Raw genomic sequence first — 23378 nt, 5'->3', positions numbered from 1 at the left:
CAAAACATCCATCGGTGGAGGATTGTTCAAACAAATTATAATGCAGTCATACAGTGAAATGTTAAGTAGCAAAGATTAGGTAAATGGATGTGTATTGAAGAGAGGAACATTATATATTGTTAGATTGTCAAAGCTGTTTAGAAAATGGGATGCCTTTTACAGTATGGGGGTTCCCCCAAAATTAAAAATAGAACTAGTATAGGATCCAGCATTTCCACTTCTGGATATATATCCAAAGGAAATGAGATCACAATCTCAAAGAGATATTTGCACCCTCATATACAGTGCAACAGAATTTATAATAGCCAAGACATGGAAAAAAACCCTGTGTCCATCAGCAGATGAATGGATATAGAAAGTTTGGTAAATACACAATGGAATAGTATTCGGCCATAAAAAAAAAAAAAGGAACCTTGCCATGCCCAACATGGATGAAACTTAAGAACATTATGCAAAGTTGAAATAAGTCAGACAGAGAAAGACAAATACTGTATGATCTTCCTTATATGTGGAATCTTTTTAAAAAATATGAGCTCATAGAAACAGAGAAGATTGATGGCTGTCAAGGTCTGGGGAGGAGGGGTAAAAGAGAGAGAATGGGTGAAGGGGGTCAAAAGGTACAAACTTCCAGTTATAAGATGCATAAGCCCTAGGGATGTAATGTACAAGCATGGTGACTATAGTTAAAAATATTGAATCGTAGGTTCCGTTGGTAGAGCTTGCAATTCTTGATCTTGGGGTTGTGAGTTCAAGCCCTTTGTTGGGTGCAGAGATTACTTAAAAATAAAAGCTTTAAAAAACATGTTGAATTGTACATTTAAAAGTTGCTAAGAGAATAAACGTTAAGTATTTTCATCACACACACGTGCAAATTGTAACTATTTGAGATGATGTGTGTGTTAAGTAACCTTATTATGGTAATCATATATATATGTATATATATATATGTGAAATCTTTACACTATATACCTTAAACTTATACATTGTTACATGTCAATTATATCTCAATAAACTGAGGGGAAAAAGAAAATTGGATGCTTTCTATGTTTATGTAAACAAATATTTAAATATTATACTAAATGTCTAGGAAGATATACATAATAATGTAATGGTAAAAGTTTAACATCCAGCACTCCAGGATAAAAAGCCTTGATAAGTGATGTCTGCTACTTTCCATGGTGTAAATATTCCTGCCACGACAGACTTCAAGCTATAGTTATGGAACATGGATTTGGGAAGAGAAACACACAATTAGCTCAATGAGCCCATGTAAGCATGTTCTACCAGATTACTATACCCTGAGACATGACATTATGAGGTGTTCGTATTCCACCTCACATACTGTTGTATTTGTTTCCAGTTTTCATAACGAAATTGTATCACTGTTGCAACCATCACCACCACCACCAATGACAAAAATGTCAATTTGGGAAAACAAAGATTTTTAAAAGAATATGTAAATACATGGGAAAATGCATATGACACATCATTAGGTAAAAACTGCATGTCACAAAGCAGTACCTAGTATTATCTCAATTTCATATGTGTGTGTGTATTTTATGTGTGTGTATATATATATATATATATATATATATATACATACACATACATATATATTCCTTTACACAGGAAAATGTCTGAAAGGAAATAAGCCAAAAACCACATAGAGGTTATAGTGGAGTGATGGAATTCTGGGTTATTTTATTTTTTGTTTTACTTTCCAGTTTTTTCCATTTTTTCTATAAAAGTTTTTATAATTATGTAATGCTTTCATAATCAGAAAAGACATCATTGTATATAAAATACTTAGCCTTGCTATCACTGCTTAAAAACAATTTCTTCCCTTTAGGATTGCTATCACTGCAATCAGAGAGCATGACTATCTTCAAATGTGGCTAAGTGGAATCTTTTAATTTTTTTTCCCTCTCTCAAAAGGAGAAATTAGTTTTTATTTATGCAGCCCAAGATCTTGATATACATACATATATTTCCTGACCTTTACTAGAAAAATTTCCATCCTTTACTTTATCAGTTATTGCCAAAGACTCTACCCTAATTTTTACCCAGATTATTTTAACAACTTTTAGCTACTCTCTCTTTCTTTGTTTCCATTTCTCCCCTCAGTATAGTACATACTGTAATTAGGACAGATTAGGGAGATCTAAATGAGTGTTGCCAAAAAGTTAATCATCTTAAAATATGGTTTTCCTTTTTATTTTGCTCAAAAGTCTTTAATGTCAGGTTGCAAAAGAATATTAACAGCATGATCCCATTTTGGTAATAATTATATAAACATGCTACGGTATGTGCAGAAAAAAATCTGGGAGAATATATACCAACTTGTTAGTAAAGCTTTTCTCTGGTAATTATAGGAGAATCTTACATTTGAATTTTTATGTCTCTGAAATGTTTTAAGAGAAGCCTAGATTACTTTTCTACTGCAAAAAGTAATAAAATGAGGAAGGAATCTGTTACTGAATTCCCACTGCCCAGAGGATGAAATGTAAACTCTTTTTCTTTTGTACAAGAAATCTACACCAGCTCCTCTTTGAAGATTACTCACTTTTCTGAATTTCTCCAGTACTTCCTGACTTTGGCATTTATCTTTGTATTCTACCACACACTGGGTCATAGTATTTTATAAACTGCTTCCTCATATTTATATTTATTCCTTATGTTCTTCCCACCCACTAAGTCTATAAGTATTCGTTTCCTGTGGCTGCTTTAACAAATTACCACAAATTTGGTGGCTTAAAACAACAGAAATTTATTCTTTCGTATTTCTTGCAACCAGAAATTCACCAGTTCCACTGGGTTGAATAAACGTGTCAGCAGGGCTGTCTCCCTCTGGAGACTATAAGGACAATGGGTTTCTTACCTCTTTCAGTTTCTAGTGGCTGGCAACACTCCTTGGCTTGTGATCCCATCACTCCAATCTCTGCCTTCTTGGTCACATTACCTTCTCTTTTCTTTGTGTGAAATCTCCCTCTGTCTTCCTATGAAAAGGATACATGTAATTGCATGTAGGGTCCACCCCGATTATCCAGAATAATCTCTTCATCTCACAATCTTCAATCACACCTACGAAGTCCTTTTTTTGCCACTAAGGTAACATTCACAGAATCTAGGGATTAGGGCATAGACGTCTTCTGGGTACCAAGATTCAGCCTGCCACGGGTAGAGTTCTATTAATATACAGGAGAGCTCCTCATGGACCCCAACCCTTCTTCCTTCACCAAGTTTTTGCCATTTTGTGGCATGATGTAGAACGAGGAGCTTAAAATTCTCCAAACTGCCAACTCTAAAATCTTGGTTCTATATCTATCAGACCAGTGGGGATGAACACAAGGTCTAAAACCAGTAGGATCAAGCATGAGGAGAAAACCACCAAAAGCTCATATTTTTTATTATTTAACATAGTGAGATTTGTAGTGATAGCCTGGGGAAGAAAGTACCCTAAAAGTAATTTGGTGAAACGATTCATTGCACATCTATAGTGGGCTATTATCATAAACAAAAGAATACAAAAGAGTCAGAAGTCACCTCTGAGTCAAAATGTTTACAATCTAACAACTGTTCTTGCAATAAACAGTTAAATGGAGAAAAAAAATATGGGACAAAGTAGATTTTTGATAATGCCCTACTTTGGAACAGATTATGAGAATCCAGGCTGAGACCAACACAAAAGAAGCAGGTCAGTCTTCCACTGTAGTTACATAATTCCTATGGGGAGTGAGGAATCGGGGCCATCTCTCTGCAGGTGAAAGTATGATTTTATTCACTATGCAAAGTAAATGCATATGTTCTAGAGACAATGTCAGTATTTAATGACTTCAAAACTTAAGAGTGTTATTTGGGCAGGATAAAAATACAGGTGTCCATAGGCAAGTATGAATTTGCCTTGAGAGTAGATTTTATCTCTTGATATACTAATGCAACCTATTGCATCATGTTGGGAAAAAAGATGAACACCTTCATTTTCTTGTCCTTTGGATGATAAAAGTAAACATCTTTCTTTTCTGTAAGATGGAAAATTTAGTCTCATGCCAGAAAGGGCTACTAGGAAGCTTAATTGTTTTGAAGACTGTACTATGTAAAGAAAAAGTAATATAAAATATATAAACCTTTATTAAGTTTCAATTAAACATGTAGAGCTTCTACTAGGTGCAAGGCCTCCATGGTGCAAGTACAGTACCTGTACTTAAGGAACTAGCTTCTGGTCTTCTAAGAATTATAATTAAAATATGTCAGAAAAGGGGCTCCTGGGTGGCTCAGTGGGTTAAGCGTCCAACTTAAGCCCGGGTCATAATCTCATGGTTCGTGAGTTCGAGCCCTGCACCGAGCTCACTGCTGTCAGCCTGTCAGCACAGAGCCCTCTTTGGATCCTCTGTCCCCCTCTTACTGCCCCTCCCCCACTCGCAGCCTTCCCAAATATAAATAAATATTTTAAAATGAAAGAATATGTCAGAAAAGGATACATATCACAGATGCATACAAAGCTCTCGGGGCGCCTGGGTGGTTCGGTCGGTTGGTCATACGACTTCAGCTCAGGTCATGATCTCATGGTCTGTGGGTTGGTCCTGTGCTGACAGCGCAGAGCCTGGAGCCTGATTTGGATTCTGTGTCTCCTTCTCTCTCTGTCCCTGCCCCACTCATGTTCTGTCTCTGTCTCTCAAAAAAATGAATAAACATTAAAAGTTAAAAAAAAAAAAAACAGCCCTGTGGAGGTTCCAGATTGAGGATGGTGGCAAAGGCTTTGGTGGGAAGTAGTATGTGAAGTGTACTTTGCAGGGTGTACAGTTTTGACTTTGGAGAAGCAATGAGAAGGTGGACCAGGTGGAAGCATGAACATGAATAAAGGCACAGGTAGGACAACTTGGAACACATTTGAAGAGAGGTGAATAATCCATTCTTACTGGGATCTGGAGTATATGTAGCTTTAGGACATTTGGAATACCTTTCTATGAGAAAAAGTCTAGCAGAAAGTTAAAGCAACTGAGGTTCTATTTAAATTAACCTAGCAGTATTACCAGAGGCTAAAAGAGGAAAAAAGAAAACAAAAAAGTTGAAAGTATTGAAGCAAGATGCCCTTCCCCTCAAATATGTATGCCCATAACTGTATATTATCCTGAAAACCCCACTGAAAAGAATGGTAGAGAGGTGGACTTTCAGTTATGTATTGGCCTGTGTGTGCCCAAATATTTCTAGTAGACGGTAGGCATCATAGATAAGGAATGCACTGAGCAGGCAACTTTGGCTTTCCTGACAAATATAAATTTAACAAACATGATGGCACAAATAGATCTAGCCAAAAACTAAAACGGAAGTGAATCTCGGAAAAATTATTTTATTAAAAATTAGCTAAAAGATGAATGAGGGGCACCTGGGTGGCTCAGTTGGTCAAGGGTATGACTCTTTATTTCCCCTCAGGTCATGATCTCATGGTCCTGAGATGGAGCCCTGAGTCAGGCTCTGCTGAGCATGGAGCCTGCTTAGGATTCCCTCCCTCTCTCTCTCTCTCTCTCTCTCTCTCTCTCTCACACACACACACACACACACACACTAAATAAACTTAAAAAAAAAGATGAACTAATGTTTTGTCGCTTCTTCCTCCGTTTCCCTTCTTCCTTCTTCTTCCTCCTTCTTCCTCCACAAAACAATCCAAAAGTCATTACATGGGCTAAGCAAGGTGGATGTCTTTGGTAGGGGTGTGGAGTCATGGTGGAGAGTCATACCAAGAGATATAGGTAGGGCATCTGGGTAAGAGGTCAGTCTGGTACAAGAGTCAGAACACAGGAGGGGTGAGAAGGCATCTGCGAAGAGGGTGACCTAGTTGGGATGAGGAGGATGTTCCCATAAAGAAGGGGACATCAGGAGCAGACTGGGAATAGAGTTCCTGCAGAGGAGCAGCCTGGTGCCTGGTGTTAGAGCCTAATGGCAGTAAGATGGTAAAAGGGAAGGGGAGTGGAAGAGAGGAGGCCTAGTGTGGGTGCAGAGATTCGGCTGGGTGAGGAAGGCATCCATGAAGGAAGGCCACCTGGCACAGGTGTCAGAGTCAGATCAGGTTTTGAAGGTGACCTTCCTCATCCTGGTGGTCTATCTTGGGGCATTGAAGCCCAAGCAAGATATGGAAGTTATTTGGGTGGAGCAGCAGCCCAGTGCAGGGTGAAGAGCATGTCCACACTGGGGGAAAGGAGCAATCACAGGAGGTTATTTTTGTGCAGAAGGATTAATTTAAAAAAGTAGTCATATTCGGATGATGAGAATCAGGTTTCTTACTGGTAGATAGTAGTTAAATACATGAAATATAAAAAAGCTAGAATGAATTAGTTGGTGTTAAATTGGAATTGGAGGTATCATTGTAAACTCATGATTTTGAATATGTATAGATATAGAAATAAATATAGATACAAATGTGTGTTTATAGAAGTGTGTGTGTGTGTTGTACCCCAATGTTCATAGCAGCACTCTCCACAATAGCTAAAACATGGAAAGAGCCTAAGTGTCCATCAACAGATGAATGGATCAAGAAGATGTGGTTTATCTATACCATGGAATACTACATGGCAATGAGAAACAATGAAATCTGGCCATATGTAGCAACATGGATGGACCTTGAGGGTGTTATGCTGAGCGAAATAAGTCAGGCAGAGAAGGACAAATATCATATGTTTGCACGTATAGGAGGATTAGGAGGAACTTGACGGAGGACCAAGGGGGAGAAGAAGGGCGGAAATGGTGGGGGAAAGGGAGAGAGGCAAACCATGAGAGACTCTTGAATGCTGACAAAAACTGAGGACTGATGGATGTGGGGGGAGGGGGGATGGGCATGGAGGAGGACACTTGTGGGGATGAGCACTGAGTGTTGTGTGGAAACTAATTTGACAATAAACTATTTGTAAAAAAAAAAAAAAAAAAAGAAGTGTGTGTGTGTGTATTTACGAACATCCATTCATGTATTTCATATCGCCCCTAGCTCTGTCCACTGAAAGGGCCTGAGAACAGTGACACCTCAATAGCAATGAGCACATCTAATGTTGAGATCTTAGATTCTAATAATGTATTTTTTTTAATGGTTTACTTATTTCTGAGAGAGAGAGACAGCGTGAGCAGGGGAGGGTCAGAGAGAGAGGGAGTCACAGACTGAAACAGGCTCCAGGCTCTGAGCTGGCAGTCAGCACAGAGCCCGACGCGGGGCTCGAACCCACGAACCGCGAGATCATGACCTAAGCGAAAGTCGGACGCTTAACCGACTAAGCCACCCAGGCGCCCCGAGATCTTAGATTCTAAATGCTATTCTTCACCAAAGGGAACCAGGGCTCCATGGAAAAATGGCTGATTCTAGGACTGGGGAAGGGAAAGTACAAAATAAGCTTGGACTATCTTGTGCAGCCAACAAAGAAGTGCAAAAAGAATAATGGAGATATGTCAAAGGATAAAGAAGAAAACTGGAAGGGTTCCCACTGACCAAACAGGTAACAGTCCCAGTGTCAAAATAATAACAGTAATGGATTATAAGTCATTGAATAAAATAAGAATTCCATTACTAATATGGATATATAAAAGAATAAATAGGAAATTTGATGAAGAATGGGATGTTTATAGAGCATTAAAGTATTCCCCACAAAATACTAAATTATAAAGGGGAAAAAGAGTGGCTTTACAGTGGAGAAGCCCGACAAACACCACCTTAAACAAGTCCACATTATCAGTGTCAGGACAAATTAGAGTCATGTGTCAACTCATAGGATGCAACGATGAGAACATGGCATCACTCCTCTACTGGTTCTGCCAGTGATGCATAACCTGAATGTAATCTTGAAAAATACTCAGACAGACCCAAATTGAGGGATATTCTTTAAAAAAAGAAAAAGGTCTGTAATCTTACAGTGTCAAGGTCATGAAAGTAAAGACTAGGGAGTGATTCAAGATTGAAGATTAAAGAGACAAGTAAATACCATGCATAATTTCTGGACAAGATCCTTTCCCTCTAAGAAGGGCATATTGGGACCATTGACAACATTTGAACAGAATCTGAGGATTAGATAGCCACATATATCAATGTTAAATTTCTGATTTTGATGATAATTCTACTGGGGTGATCTAGATGAAAGTTTTCATTAGTAAGAAACACACACTCAAGTATTTGAGATGACAAGTCATGGTCACAGTTTAGGCTTTGCAGGAAGACGACTCTGAGTCAGACTTTAGTATCCAGGATGTTTATTATAGGGAGTGCCTTTCGGATTGACACCTGTGGAAGGGAAGAGACAGGAAACAGGCTTAGACAGAAGGAAAAAGCAAGCTACGTGTAATGAAGGCCCAGCAGCCTTAATTGACCCCATGAAGAGCTCTGGAGCTGAAATGGCTCTTTGTTATTGTCCCAAATCAGGCTGAAAGGGCTGGATTTAAAATCCAGACCTGGATGAGGCATTGGGCATGGACTGGCCCCAAAGGGCATGAGCTTTGATGAGGCAGCTCTCTTCAGCTGCAGGAGCTGGCTGCCTGCTGACTGAAGAACTGAAGCCTGCCTGCTGACAATCCTCCAGGGAGCTGAGACAAGAAGCCTTGCAAAGCGAAATCTCAGGGGCTTATCTCTATGTCCACTCCGTATGCTGCTCTTGGATCCACTTCATTTTGTTGAAGAATAGCTTCTCCAGGTTTCTGATGAGACTTTCCTCCTGGGGAAACTTAGAAGAGGAAGGTTTGTAGGACAAGCTATAGCTCTCTGCTGCCGCTGGTCTCAGGGCTCTCATTGAAACTTCCAGCCTCCCTCCTCAACCATCTTTTCTAAACCCCTCTCACTCTCAGCTAGCCCTTCTCTTAGTCTTAGTGGCTTACCTGGAAGCATGATCTAGATTCTCATCCCAGAGAGGTCTGAGTTCCTAACTGCCATGTCCTTGCTGCATTATTCACTTACCATTGCAACTGTGCAAGTGACTAACAAGAAGCATTCAGACACATTGTCTGAATGCTAAAATATTTTTCCTACCCTTATTGTATAACAGCAACCCTAACTCCTTCTGATGAACAGGGTTAATACTCCTGCCAAGATTGTTCCTCTACTTACAGCCCACTTATTCCTGAATAGTAGGAACCCAAAGTGCCCAGGCAGCAGTCTTAGCTAGTAAATCAAAGTGACTCTTGCTGTACCATTTGGTAGAAATATTCCCCTTTAGGAACCAGGTCCTCTGACCCTGCAGAATACAGAATAGCAGGAACAGGAAGCATAAATTCCCCAAGGGGCCATTGGGAGTGATGATAAGAAAGGCCACTCCTACTTCCATATTTTGTCTCACAGACTCATGTATTTTTCCTGTTGGGGACACAGCATCACTTAAAGATCTTTTATCCAATAGGTTTAATGTATCCTGGAAGATGGCACTCAGAGCATTTCATCCAAGCTAATACTTCAGCTGTGCCTTCAGCAAGGCGTTCCGATGCTCTATGAGGCTAGAAGCTTTGGAGTGTTAAAATAAGTGATAACGACCAGTAGATAACATTGTCATGTCATGAGTTCACTCTCACACTTTTTTTTTTTTTTTTTTTTTTTTTTTTTTTTTTTTTTTTTTTTTTTTTTTTTTTTTTTTTTTTTTTTTTTTTTTTTTTTTNTTTTTTTTTTTTTTTTTTTTTTTTTTTTTTGCTGTGAGTGGGTTCCTTGGTCTGATGCAGTGTTATGGGAGGTCCTCCACTGGTGGATCAAACATTGTGTAAGCTCAAGGTGAAGCCTGAAGGTAAGACATTTAAATCGTTAACCCAGAATATTTCTTCATCCTAGGATGAATTACTGGGCCTTTCAGGGTGGAAAGGTCCCAAAGTAGTCAACTTGCCACCAGCTGCTTAGTGGGTCTCCTTGAAGATTGGAGCTCTATCAGGAGCTCAGCATTGATTTTTGGTTGTCAAGTTGGACATTTGGCAGTAGCTAGATGAGCCCTGAGAAGTGGGAACCCATGCTATGAGGCCCAGAATAGCCTCAGTTTCTGCCATCATGGCCACTTCATTCATGTATCCATTATAGCATCAATAGTGTGGTCAGTGACAGAGGCAGAGTCAACTGGCTTGAATCATTTTATTCACAAGGGATTTATATCTGCCCATCTGCCACTTTGCTTTTTTTTTCTGTCATGTCTTTTTTATTCCTTTATTTTTATATTATTGCCTTCTTTTGTGCTAAAAGGATGCTTTCCAATGTACCATTTTAATTTCCTCGTCATTTCCTATTCATTTAGTACATATGTATATTTTGAGTTATTTTCTTGGTGGTTGCTTGGGGTATTGCAATTAATATCTTAGTTTACATCAATTTAATTGCAATAGTATACAAGAAGTTTGCTCCCAAATATTCTATTTCCCTCACCCTCTTTGTTTTCTTTTGCTCATACAGACTGAGTAGTACCCTTTTGGCTGCCCATTATTTTCCAGCAAGTGACGCCATGTTTTATTAACTATCTCCATAACTAACTCTCCATAGGTCAGGTGCTCATGGTTGACACTTTGATCTTGCCACTCATTATCATAATTACAACCACATGATTTCTGACAGTCGCGCAATGCCATCTGGCTCAGTCATTTCTAGGTTATATTCTCTCCCTTGCTAATAAGGAGATCAGTTCTGCAACAGCTTCCCCTACCATAAGTCCAGCTTTCAAAAGCAAGCCACCACTAGACTTCACAATGATTCTGGTGCTGTTTACCCACACATTCTTCTTTGCTTTCGTAGACACTGTGTTCTCCAGGTCCTCCTGTGGAACAGTCATCTGGTGGGTTTTCTGACCTTACATAATTTGGCCACACCAGCACTCCTACTCTCCTGAACCCTTTTTAAAAGATTGAGGTAACATAAACCATACATAAAATTCTCCATTTTGAAATGGTTTTTAGTATGTTTATAAGGCTGTGCAGCCATTACAACAATCACTTTTAGAATATTTTCTTCACACCGAAACGTAACTCTGTGCCAGTTAGCAGTCACTCCTTATTCTCCCCTACCGACAGCCCCTGTAACCATTAATTCACTATATCACTATGGATTTGCCTCTTCTGGACATGTCATATGAATGGAATCATACAATATGTGGCCTTTATGTCTGTCTTCTTCCACTTAACATTAGATAAAATGTTTTCAAAGTTCATCCATGTTGTAGCATGTATCAGAGTCTCATTCCTTTTTACAACTGAATAGTATTCCACAGTACAGATAGAGCTAATTTTATTTATCTGTTCATCAGGTGATGGAGATTTGGGTTGTTTTCACTTTTTGGCTATTATAAATAATGCTACTAAAGATATTTGGATATAAATTTTGTGCAGACATATGTTTCAATTCTCTTCGGTGTGGAACTCCTGGGTCAAATGGTAACCTTATGTTTAAATATTTTAGCAGCTGTCACACAGTTTTCTCAACTTGCTGCACCATTTTACATTTCCAGTGATAACATGAGGGCTCTGATTTTCCCACAACCTCACCAACATTTGTTATTTTCCTTTTTTTTTTAATTATAGTCATTCTATTGGTGCTAAATGGTATCTCAGAATGCAAGCGGGGGAGGGCAGAAAGAGAGAGGCACAAAATCTGAAGCAGGCTCTAGCCTCTGAGCTGTCAGCGCAGAGCCCGACGTGGGGCTTAAACTCACAAACTGTGAGATCATGACCTGAGCTGAGGTTGGACGCTTAACTGACAGAGCTACCTAGGTGCCCCTTAAAATTCTTTGCTTATTTTAAAACTGAGTTATTCCTCTTATAATTGAGAAAAGAGATAGATACATACATACTGATATAGATACATATTTGGATATTAGACTCTTATCAGCTATATGATGTGCAAAAAATTTCTCCTATTCTGTGGGCTGTCTTTTCACTTCCCTGATGATATTCTTTTTTTTTTTTTTTTTTTTCTAGGAGAGAGAGACAGCATGAGCAGGGGAGGGTCAGAGAGAGAGGGAGACACAGACTCTGAAAAAGCCTCCAGGCTCTGAGCTGGCAGTCAGCACAGAGCCCGACGCGGGGCTCGAAACCATGAACCGCGAAATCATGACCTAAGCGAAAGTCGGACGCCCAACCGACTAAGCCATCCAGGCGCCCCTCCTGATGATATTCTTTGAAGCACAAAGACTTTGTTTTGATGAAGTCCAAATTACCTATTTTTCTTTGGTTGGCTATGTTTTTGATGTCATAAGAAACTGTTGCCTAATTCAAGATAACAAAAATTTACTTAATTTTTTGCTAAGAGTTTTATACATTTGGGTCTATAATTCATTTTGAGTTAATTTTTGTGCACTGTGTGAGATAAGGGTCCCACCTTATTCTTTTGCTTAGGGATGTCTAGTTACCCTAGAACCGTTTGCTTAAAAAATGATTCTTTCCTCTAGAATTGTTTTGGAACTCTTGCTGAAAATCCACTGTACATAAACGTGTAGGCTTGCTTGTCGACTCTCAATTCTATTCTCTTATGCTGTATTTATCTTTATGCCAGTGCCATGCTGTTTTGATTACAAGAGTTTTGTAGTAAGTTTTGAAATTAGGAATTGAGTCCTCTACTCTGTTCTTTTCAAAGACTATTTTAACTATTCAGGGTCCCTAGCATTTCTATATGAATTTTAGGATTGGTATGTTAATTTCTACAAAAAAAAAAGTCCAAGCAGGATTTTGATAGGGATTGCATTTAGTCTATAAATCAATCTGGAGATTATTGCCATTCTAACAACCGTAAGCTTTCCAATAAATGAACATGGAATGTCTTTTGTCTTCCCACTTATTTAGGTCTTTAATTTCTTTCAACAGTGTTTTATAGTCTTCAGTGTATAGATCCTATTAAATTTATACCCCCCTCTTTTTACTTCAGTGTACAAGTCTTATTGTTAAATTCACTCCAAGATGTTTTGTTATTTTTTATTTCTCTTAGCATTTTAATTCTTTCCTCTCCCACCTGCTAAGACATGTATGGTATTTTGATCTCACTCAGCATGGGCCATCAATTTTACCATGCTTCACAGAAGCCATCTTACTAGCAAGTAAGATTTACATCAGAGTATAAATCTTGTACTTTGGGAGAGCTTACACAAATTGTTATCTAATCTCAAGTTCTATTCCCCTTTGATCAAGTACCCTAAGAATCTAGCCCCATGTGGCTTTCCCCACCTCCTGCAGTCCATGCTGGTTAGATCTTTTTGCTCCTTTGGGGTCTAGTTCCTTTCCTCCCTTTTCACGCCTCACATGTCCCCTACTGGGTTATGCTGCCACTTCACCCTAGTTACAGATTTAATGGACAGGAGAGGAGGTGGGGGTAGATACTGAGAAGTCACATGTTGTTTTGCAGGGAGAGGCCTTGGCATTATTTTCACAAGCAAAGGGAATGTGTTGCTTTTAGTAGAGAAGGGTAGCTCACTTCTTCAGGCTCCAAGGATCAAGAGAAATCTGGGAATTCAAGATTTTGGGGGATGTCAACTCAGATGTCCCCATTCCATGTGCAAGGGTCTCATTGTTTTTCAACCACAGCACGGTCTTTAGCATGGAAGATCTAGTTTACTTGGTAGTTTAACCTTTGGTGCTTGGTTACTTAATGATTTAGCTCAATCTGGTCCTCTCCATTGCAGGTTATGAAAGCCTCTTGACTTGCTATGAAAGAAACCTTCTGGTTCTCACACTTGGCTTTCAGCTCTCTGCTAGTCATTTTCTCAGCTTTTTCATTTCTTTGCCTAGAGCTTCAGTAGAACTAAACAATAACCATTCAATCCCCTTGTAGTTACTATTTTCTGCACATAGGACACAAGCTAATACATTCTCTTTCACTAGTATACTACCCCAATTCACCACTGGTGAAAATCTTCATAACTGGGCTGCCACCTTTTGCCAGGCACTGTCTGAACTCCATCTATCACCAGTGACGACGTCTTCCCACCAGCTGACATGTGAGTGATCCAGATCCAAAACTCCATTTTATTGTCTGTTTTCTCAGACCTCTCCTGGCTCCACCTGTAGCAGTTTGGGCGTTTTAGGAAGTACACGCTCAGGCAGACTTTAGCGTTCAGGATAATTAGGGAGAGCTCTTGGGATCAACATTTGTGGATAGGAGGGGAAGCAAACAAGAGTAGGGAGAGGCAGCAGTTGATCTGAGCTGCAAGCTGATAGCCTCAGCTTAACCCCACTGGGAGCTCTTGAGTGGAAATAGCCCATTGAAATTGTCTTGCATGGGGCCAAAATAGCCAGACCTTTCTATCCTTGCCATGATCAGTCTTTGGACTTGGGCCACCTGGGAAAGGGGTATCTCCTTGGGCAAGGTGGCTCTATGCAGATGAGGCACACCCTGAAGGAATGACAGTTGACAGCTGTGTGCTGACCACAGTCCCCACAACTGGGCAACAAGTCCGTCCTTGAAGGGCTTCTGGTCAGTGCACCTTGGTATCTGCCACAGGTATCATGTCAGGTTACAAATTGTTCAGGTTAAAAGAAAAGTTCAGGGGCTCCTGGGTGGCTCAGTCGGTTAGGTGTCCAACTTCGGCTCAGGTCATGATCTCACAGTTTGTGGTTCGAGCCCCGCATCGGGCTCTGTGCTGAATGCTTGCTCAGAGCCTGAAGCCTGCTTCGGATTCTGTCTCCTTCTCTCTCAGCCCCTCCCCCACTCACGCTCTGTCTCTGTCTCTCAAAAATAAAATTAAAAAATGCAAAAAAAAATTAAAAAAGAAAAGTTCACTATGCTATGTGAACAACTTTTCTGTAAGTTTGAAATACCTTCAAGATAAAAAATCTTTTTTTAAATGAATGTACTAATATCAGTTAAATATAACGAAGGAAACACCTCAAAAAGAATCTCCTTTTGCTGATACAAAGAAAGAGGAATGACCAATTATACCTAAATTTAAAAAATAACAAAGTTAAACAGTAAAACTGAAAAAACAAGAAAGGGGAATGACGTTGGAAGACAAAAATTCATTTGAATGAGTAAAACACTGATCACCAGAAGAGCTGGTGGGAAAGAAGGCTGAAAGACAAGTTGAGGCTTCATCCTTGCTGACACAACATACCTTAGACTAGGGCAAGAACAGAAAATGCTTGTTTCATCACAGCTAGCCTGGTCTTTAATTTAACCTCACCTCTTCTGAGTAGATAAAGTCCCTTCCAGATTACCTTTAATAGTTACTGTTTCCCATTTTCCTATTCCTTTTGTTACTCCCTCTCCAAGGCCATCATGGAACTTGGAATGTGGAGATGTGAGTCTTTGCTCAGCTTCCCCAAACTGGGATGAAAATTATTTTTAGGATGAATCTCTGAGTCACAGAGGGAGGAGGGAGAGAACCATTTTAATCTCTTCCTTTTCCCTCCTTCATAACCTGCTGTACAGCTAAATCACTTAAAAATTTTGTGTTTTTCCCTCTTCCCTAAGAATCACTTGCCTTTTATTATTCCTTTGGAAACGGTATCTATAAATCTCCATCAGAAGCTTCTAAAAATGGAAGAAATGTTTCTTTGCTGAATGGACCAAAGTCTAAATGAAAGGAGATTGCCTTAAAGCTGCTTTCATGTAAGTAAATCTATTTATTATAATACTGGTTGTTGGGATCTGAGAGGTTGTATACAGCTACTCCTCATGTTCTCTTCACTGTCCTCTTTGCTGCACTCCCTCCAAGTTTTCCTTTCTGTCTCTCCTAGCCTGAGAGTAGAAGAAGGCATTCATGCTTTCTGGGGGGAGATGCGGGTAGAGATTGTGTTCTGGCCTTCCACCTTTGCACCAACGTGCTTGAACATGTCTCGTGCTTCACCATTTGACCACATTTCTTTGAGAGAAAAAGAAGCATGGCGTGAACGTTGCACTTTTTAAAAAATGTCTACCAGTTTACACAATAAACATTGAAAAAGAAATCCTACCCAAGTTACCAAGAAAGTGGGGAAAAAGTTCTATCTTGGATAAAGTAGGTACTTAGAAGAACTTCTGTGGGATGAATTGAATGAAAGGAGAGAGCTGGCTTAACTTCAGGAAACTGTGTTTTAACCAGGCGAGCTACTGAATGAAGATATTGATGACACCTCTTATTCATGCAGTTGGTTAGCATTTTCAGAGTGCTTTAGGTAATCCTTGAAGCTATCCTGGGAGGGAGGTGAGGCAGGTGTTATTTATATCATAAAAAAAGTAAGATTAGGGGCACCTGGGTGGTTCAGTCAGTTAAGCCTCTGACTCTTAATCTCAGCTCCTGCCTTGATCTCAGGGTCATGAGTTCAAGCCCCGTGTAGGGTGTAAAGCCTACTTTAAAAAAATAATAAGATTAAATGATTTTCCTGTAGTCTTACAAGTAATAAGTGGCAGAATTGGGGCCAGTCCCCAGGTCTGCTGTCCACTGTCAGTGCCAGGATACCAGACAGATTCTTCTGATTTCATTTAAAAAAATTTATTTTTTTTTGATTTCTGAGAGAGAGGCAGCAGAGAGAGAGGGAGATACAGAATCTGAAGCAGGCTCCAGGCTTTGATCTAGCTGTCAGCACAGAACCCAGTGCAGGGCTCGAACCCATGAACTGTGAAATCATGACCTGAGCCAAAGTCAGACGTTTACCCGACTGAGCCACCCAGGAGCCCCTCTTCTGATTTCAGAGTGGAGCCCTCAAAAACTACTGCTAAGACTTGTCTTATTTAAGACTTTTAGGGACTGCTTGGAAGCAGGCTCATATATAAAAAAAGTCACTGGGCAGAGATGTCCTTAGGCTCTCCAGAGTAGTAAACACCAAGCAGATGGATCTAAACTGAAGAAAAGATCAATTGCACAAAGCTATGTGAGTGGACAGAAGTACAACAAATGAGTTTCATTCTGTACTAATTTTGGATAATGTATTTAGGATTGTTAGTCTGAAGCATACTTAAAAGAAGATGAGCTTGGAGCTATGCTTTATTTCAAGAAGGGAACCAAGAAGGGCACCTGGCTGGCTCAGTCGGTAGAATCTGAGACTCTTGATCTCAGGGTCATGAGGTCAAGCCCCATGTTGGTCATGGAGCCTACTGAAAAAAAGAAAGAAAGAAAGAAAGAAAGAGAACTCTGAGTTACTGTTGACTGTTTCCTAAAGTCATATAAAATGATGTTAGCTCTTGTTGCTAAGGATGTGGAAAATAAAACTGAAAGCATTATTTTATCCTACATTTGATGAAATGATAATGAAGCTATACCTGGAATCATGCACCTAAATCTGCCCCAAACCCTTAAAAAAAGAGCCTAGTAGATACATGAGGTCATAATAAAGGGGAACTAAAATAATCAGATTTCCTAAGAAGAAAGTTGTTTTAAAAAAAGTATTAAATAAGTGGACATTTGGAGGAAATCCTTATGTTTCTGAATTTTATGTCATAGAGAGCAATTATAATATTAAAAAACACCCCATTTTCTTTTTTTAAAAACAGCTGTGTCTGTGTAATTACCTAGGTCTGACAGACACCATCCTTGTCTGTGGTTAGCATTCCTGAGCAAGGAAGGTACAGACAGCCCCTGTATGACCAAGATATGTTCCCCAAAGTTGATTTCTAACTTGTCTGTTTGAAACTGAAAATGCATTTTTCTCAGAAAAACCATGTGACAAACCTGGGTTAGGTTCTCAGGCCCACTAGTAGGAACCCACTTGGCACATATGCAACTCTGTGAGAGGATGAGAACGGACACCATGGCGTTGTTTCTATGGGGAAAGTGTGTCCCAGCAGAGGAACAAGGTCTTCCTTCCTTCCCCACTTCCTACCTCCATGAATAATGAAGCCAGTGTGTTTACTAAAGGAAATGCAGCTCCTAATGTGGGTGGCTGGGTACTGTGGCAGGCTGGAATGCCTTATCCACCTGGCGCAGATAGTCTCTCACCTCTCCTGTCCTAAGCCAGCCAGTGAGGGGAGTGGCCTTAGGTGGGGAGTCTTTCCCCAATCCACCTTTTTCGGAATAGGGCTGTCAGGATTCTTTTGAAGGGTTCAGAGCCAGATACATAATTTCTGGGGCCCCTTGTTCAAAAAGAAAAAAATACAGCTAAAGGTACTAAAACATACAGATTTTGTCCTTCCTTCTGGTCTCAAGTTGTCCTGGTGTTTTAAATTTAGATAGTTTATTTTAACTATTTAATATCATGCCAAGTGAGGAAGTATTTTGTTATTAGCATGTATTTCATAATTAATTTTTATATTGTCATAAACAATGTCAGTTTGAAATACAGGAGCATTTAAAAGTCACCAAAATGACACAATTTGTTTCGTAGCTCATACATGCATGTATATCTTGTTGTTACCAAAGCAGAGAGAACACTGCAGAAAACTAACCTAACCATTATTACCTCACTTCTTGATACACATTCTGCCAGTACTATCTACCTTTGCCTTACTGAGGAGGAAGAAAGGACTGAAAGGGAAAGGAAATATTTTCAGCATAGGCAGTTAGCTAATACAGGGAAGAAACACAAGAGAGGGTACGATAGGGTTCCTTGGTCTTTTGTGTTTCTTAGAATGCCATTGCCTTCTTTCTGGGTTCAAAGCAAGTTCTGGTTTCAATGGAAAGCATGGCATTTCGGAGATATCAGCCCCCTCCACTTATTCAGCTGTGGGCATAACACACCCTGTACTTATTTGCTTTGTTTCACTGAACTCCAGCACAGTGTGGGTCTGTGAGTATTCTGTGCTTGTGGGGCACTGAGAATGTTCTATGTGAACAGGGCAGCAAGGAACAGTGGATGTGCATATTGCTTCTCTTGCTCACATACATGCTCCATTGTCCCATCAACTGCACTATAAAACATAAGTTCAAAGGCAAAATTATTAGCTGGGGTGCCTGGGTGGGCCAGTCATTTAAGCATCTGACTCCTGATTTTGGCTTAGGTCATGATTTCAGTTTGTGAGATCAAACCCCGAGTCCAACTCTATACTGCCAAAAAGGAGCCTGCTTGGGATTCTCTCTCTCTCTCTCTCTCTCTCTCTCTGCCCCTCCCCAGCTCATGCACACACATATGCATTCTCTCTCTCAAAAAAAAAAAAATTTAAAAAAAGTATATATTAGGAATTTCAAGACGACAACAGTAGAGTATTAAACTAAGCATGGGTCTTTCTGAATGTGGGGTCCTCTCTGAGTATGAGAGGGATGGGGGTGAGGTTGGGAAGGGGGTGGAAAGAGGCCTCTGGCGGCCTAGCTTGGGCATTCACAAAGATAGAGCTACCCAGGGCGGGCAGATGGATCTTAAGCTTCCTGAGGGCCTGGCCATTTTTGTTTTAGGACACTGTACCTAGGATATTATTAGAGGTGGTGATGAGTTCAGTCAAGACCCCAGAGGTGGGCATGGACCTCTAGGCATTATAATATTTTCAGGGGAGGGGATTCCAGTAGCGGCAACTATTAGCTAGCAAAATATCTGTCAAACAGAAGGTGAGAGGTAGGATTGTGGAATGCTAAATCCAACCATATACTAGTTGATAACTTGAGTACTCAGAATGCTCAATGTAAACAAATCTTCCATACAAGTTTACTTAGAGTTACAGATAGTGATTACCTCCTTCCCCAAGTGACAGATAGCTTGTCTATTTTGGAATTCAAATGGGAAGGGAATGACCTTGTATAGTGAAAGCTGCTTTATCCCCACAGTTGAAAATATTTATCACTCCCTGTGGAGGGCTGAAGGAAATCATGCGTATTCTTTCCTTTTATTTACAGTGGTTATGTGGCAGAAGCTGTATTGTTCTCAAAATTACTCCAATAGGTATTTCCCAGTACATTCAAGTGCTTAGTTACATAACCATTTAAGACGTGTACAAATCTTTGTTTCAGAAAGCAATTTTATAACACAGAAAGCCTGGGTTTGTCTAAAAATTTTAAGTAGCTTACTTACTGCAGCTTTTCTACAAAATCCCATTTGTCAGAGCCTAAGAGAATGATATAATGTTTATAAAATGTTCACCTGAAACATGCTACTTGGTAGGAATTTGACAAATGATGCTATATTACCATTCTCCTGAGGGGTAAGCTCTTTGTTGTCCCATCAAGTTAAATGTAGGATCTTCGATTTTCATTTATAGGTGCTCTCACCTCATAAAAGCATTCAACTGATTTGCCTCTTAATGAACTTTACATACAGTTTTAATGGATTTTGACTGAAGGCAGTTTCTTCATAATGTTTAACTACAGTCAATTCTCATTATTCGCAGATTCTGTTTGCAAATTTGACTACTTGCTTCAATTTATTTGTCCCAAAGACTGTACACTGTAAACCGGATGCCAACCCACTAAGAACACAAGAAAAACAAAATCAATACTCAGCATTTTCAGTCATTTATGGATATGCACTGAGCAGTGAAAAATTGGTTGCCCTATGTCTATGTTCCCATGGAGGTTGAACAAGGCAACAGTCTACCTTCTTGTATCATCTCCCATACTATAAGCAAGTTATCTTTTCCATGGTCCATTTAGTGCCATGTTTTTTGCTTTGTCGTTATTGGTGGTGGTGATGGCGGTGGTAGTGATTTAGCTGTTTAAAATGGTCCCTAAGATAATACTGATGTGCTGGCTACTGTCCCTAAGAAAAGTGGGATATGCCTTTGAGAGATTATATGTTAGATAATCTTAATTTAGCATGAGTTATAGTACTTTTGGCCATGAGTTCATGTTAAAGAATCAACAGTATATATTAAATTAGGGGTCTTTAAATAGAAACACAGATAAAACAAAATTATATATTGACTCATTGCCAAAAATGTTGAGACCAGAGGCTTTCAGGATCCTAATCTTGTATTTCCCCTAGAAGCAATGGCTCAGCAGTCACTAATTCAGTGTGCTTGGTGACTTTATAGAACAAAGCTACCCTGAACAAAGGATCAACTTTACTTGGCAATGCATTTCTTCAGTGAAAAGTTATTTTATTTACCAATCAAATTACAATGTGTTCTTTTAGAAACCATGTCTAAGAGAGCAATCATTTTAAGTTGAGTGTAAACATAGATACATAGAAGCTTCAAGTTAGAGAAGACCTTGGATGTTACCTCTCTGCAGGCTCCTCCTCCCTCCATCATTTCCTTTTATAGCACCCTGACAGGTGGCCATTGTTTTCTGATTGAATGCTTCCAGTGATGTAGCTCACACTTCACCAGAAAGTCCTGTCCACTATGGTTCAGTTCCAATATCCAAAACTGTCCTTTCTTATACTGAGCCAAAATCTTCCTCTTGGAAATAGTCCTCCTGATGGTTTAGATCTGAACTCGAAAGCAGCACGGAACACATCTACTCTCTCCTCTGCGTAACAACCCGTTAGCAGATCTCTTTTCTGCAGGTTAAGTAGACCCAATTCCCTCATCTGTTTTTCAGAGTATAAGATTTCCATACTTTTCCTGGATGTCTCTTCTGAAAGAACCCTAACTTATGTATGGTAGTTCTTTTTATGTGATATCTATGTTTGAACATAAAAGTTCAGAAATTATGAGCTCAACAGCCTAGGTCTGGTAACCCTGTGACTTGAAAGCTGTACCGCTCTAACGCAATTTACATTATGTCATTTTTTTTTTTTTTTTAATGATTGCTCACACTGCATGAGTATCCGTAACTTACCGCCATATTATCAAGTCAAGCTCAGTCTCCCAAGTCCTGGACCTTTCCAAATGACTTTTTTTGGTAAACAAATAGTTTATTGTCAAGTTGGTTTCCATATAACACCCAGTGCTCATCCCCATAAGTGCCCTCCTCCATGCCCATCTCCTCCTTCCCCCCCCAACACCAATCAGTCCTCAGTTTGTTCTCAGCATTCAAGAGTCTCTCATGGTTTGCCTCTCTCCCCCTCCCCCATGGTCCTCTGTTAAGTTCCTCCTAATCCGTGCAAACATAGTATTTGTCCTTCTCTGCCTGACTTACTTCACTCAGCATAACACCCTCAAGGTCCATCCATGTTGCTACGCATGGCCAGATTTCATTCTTTCTCATTGCCATATAGTATTCCATCGTATATATAAACCACATCTTCTTGATCCATTCATCCGTTGATGGACACTTCGGCTCTTTCCATGTTTTGGTTATTGTTGAGAGTGCTGCTATGAACATTGGGGTACATGTACATGTACAAGGCATCAACATTCTTATATCCCTTGGGTAAATTCCTAGCAGTGCTATTGCTGGGTCATAGGGGAGTTCTATTGTTAATTTTTTGAGGAACCTCCACACTGTTTTCCAGAGGGGCTGCACCAGTTTACATTCCCACCAACAGTGTAGGAGGGTGCCCGTTGCTCCACATCCTCTCCAGCATCGAGAGTTCTCTGATTTGCTTCCAAATGACTTTTCTGAACAAAGATTGTATACTTTACTACAGTTAAACGTCATCTCTGTAAAAACCATGATCTTGAGTAATTACATTGTAGTCTATCATATTCTGATCTGAGTTCTTAAATTTGCTAAGTATCGTTAACTCCAAACATTGACAAAAACATTACTCAGGACTGGGCAAAAGGGAAAGAAAAACCTGTATTGCTGTTTTTGAGAACGCAATGCTTCAAGATTTGTGTTACTCCATTAATCAACATTATTTCCATCAACCTATCTCTGCAATAATATAAGCCCATATCTCTTCATCCCAACCTAAAGGTGTCTTGACTTTTTGAAATGACCAACATATTTGTTCAATAATGTAATAATCCTATCAAGAAAGGAAGTGGTATGTCTTTGTAATGATTTACTTGAAAAGACTCCGTGACTCCTACTAATGGTTACATTTTCCCTAACACTAATGTGTTCTGTGATTTATATTAGGAAATTTCCAGGGATTGGCATTAAGCTTAGTGGTCTGTATTTTCAAAATCTGTTTTTCCCTCCGTCTTGCAAATCACAATACTGGCAATTTATCTTAATAGGAAGATAGTAATTGAATTGGAAAAAGATAAAACAAGCAGCCTAATGAGGGAATTTAAATTCAAAGAGGTGAAGTGAGGACAACTGGGTGACAAGACTTACCTAAGCATCACTCATCTAAGCATTCACCAAGTCCAGCGGATTCTGCCCCAAGAATATCGCTTGTATTGTCATTCCCTGTCTGTGCCCACTAGACACATTCTTTCCCTTTCTTTTTCTCTACTGTTTAAACCAGAGTTTGGATTGAGGTTTCCATCACTGTGACAGAATTCTGACTTACCGAAGAAAGGGTGGCTCTCAGAGGACACCAGAATATTATTACCAGATTAAGGATGCAGGGCAGAAAAAGCAATGGATTCTCCTACCCTCTCCCTGTCTCTAATTTCTCATTCATCTAACCTACCCTTCCCATTTATGTCAGAATTATCTTTCTAAAGTACTAGTTGTATCATCTAAATGCTTCTCCTGCCTTTAACATAAATCCATAAGTTTTGGCATCCAATCAAGGCCTTCTCAGTCTGGTGCTAACTTGTCTTCATTCCTCTAGGCCTGTCAGATTTC

Source organism: Hyaena hyaena, unplaced genomic scaffold, assembly GCF_003009895.1.
Source record: "Hyaena hyaena isolate Hyena2069 unplaced genomic scaffold, ASM300989v1 scaffold_120, whole genome shotgun sequence".
In the NCBI taxonomy this organism is placed as follows: Eukaryota; Metazoa; Chordata; class Mammalia; order Carnivora; family Hyaenidae; genus Hyaena; species Hyaena hyaena.
This window is presented reverse-complemented; position numbering follows the sequence as displayed.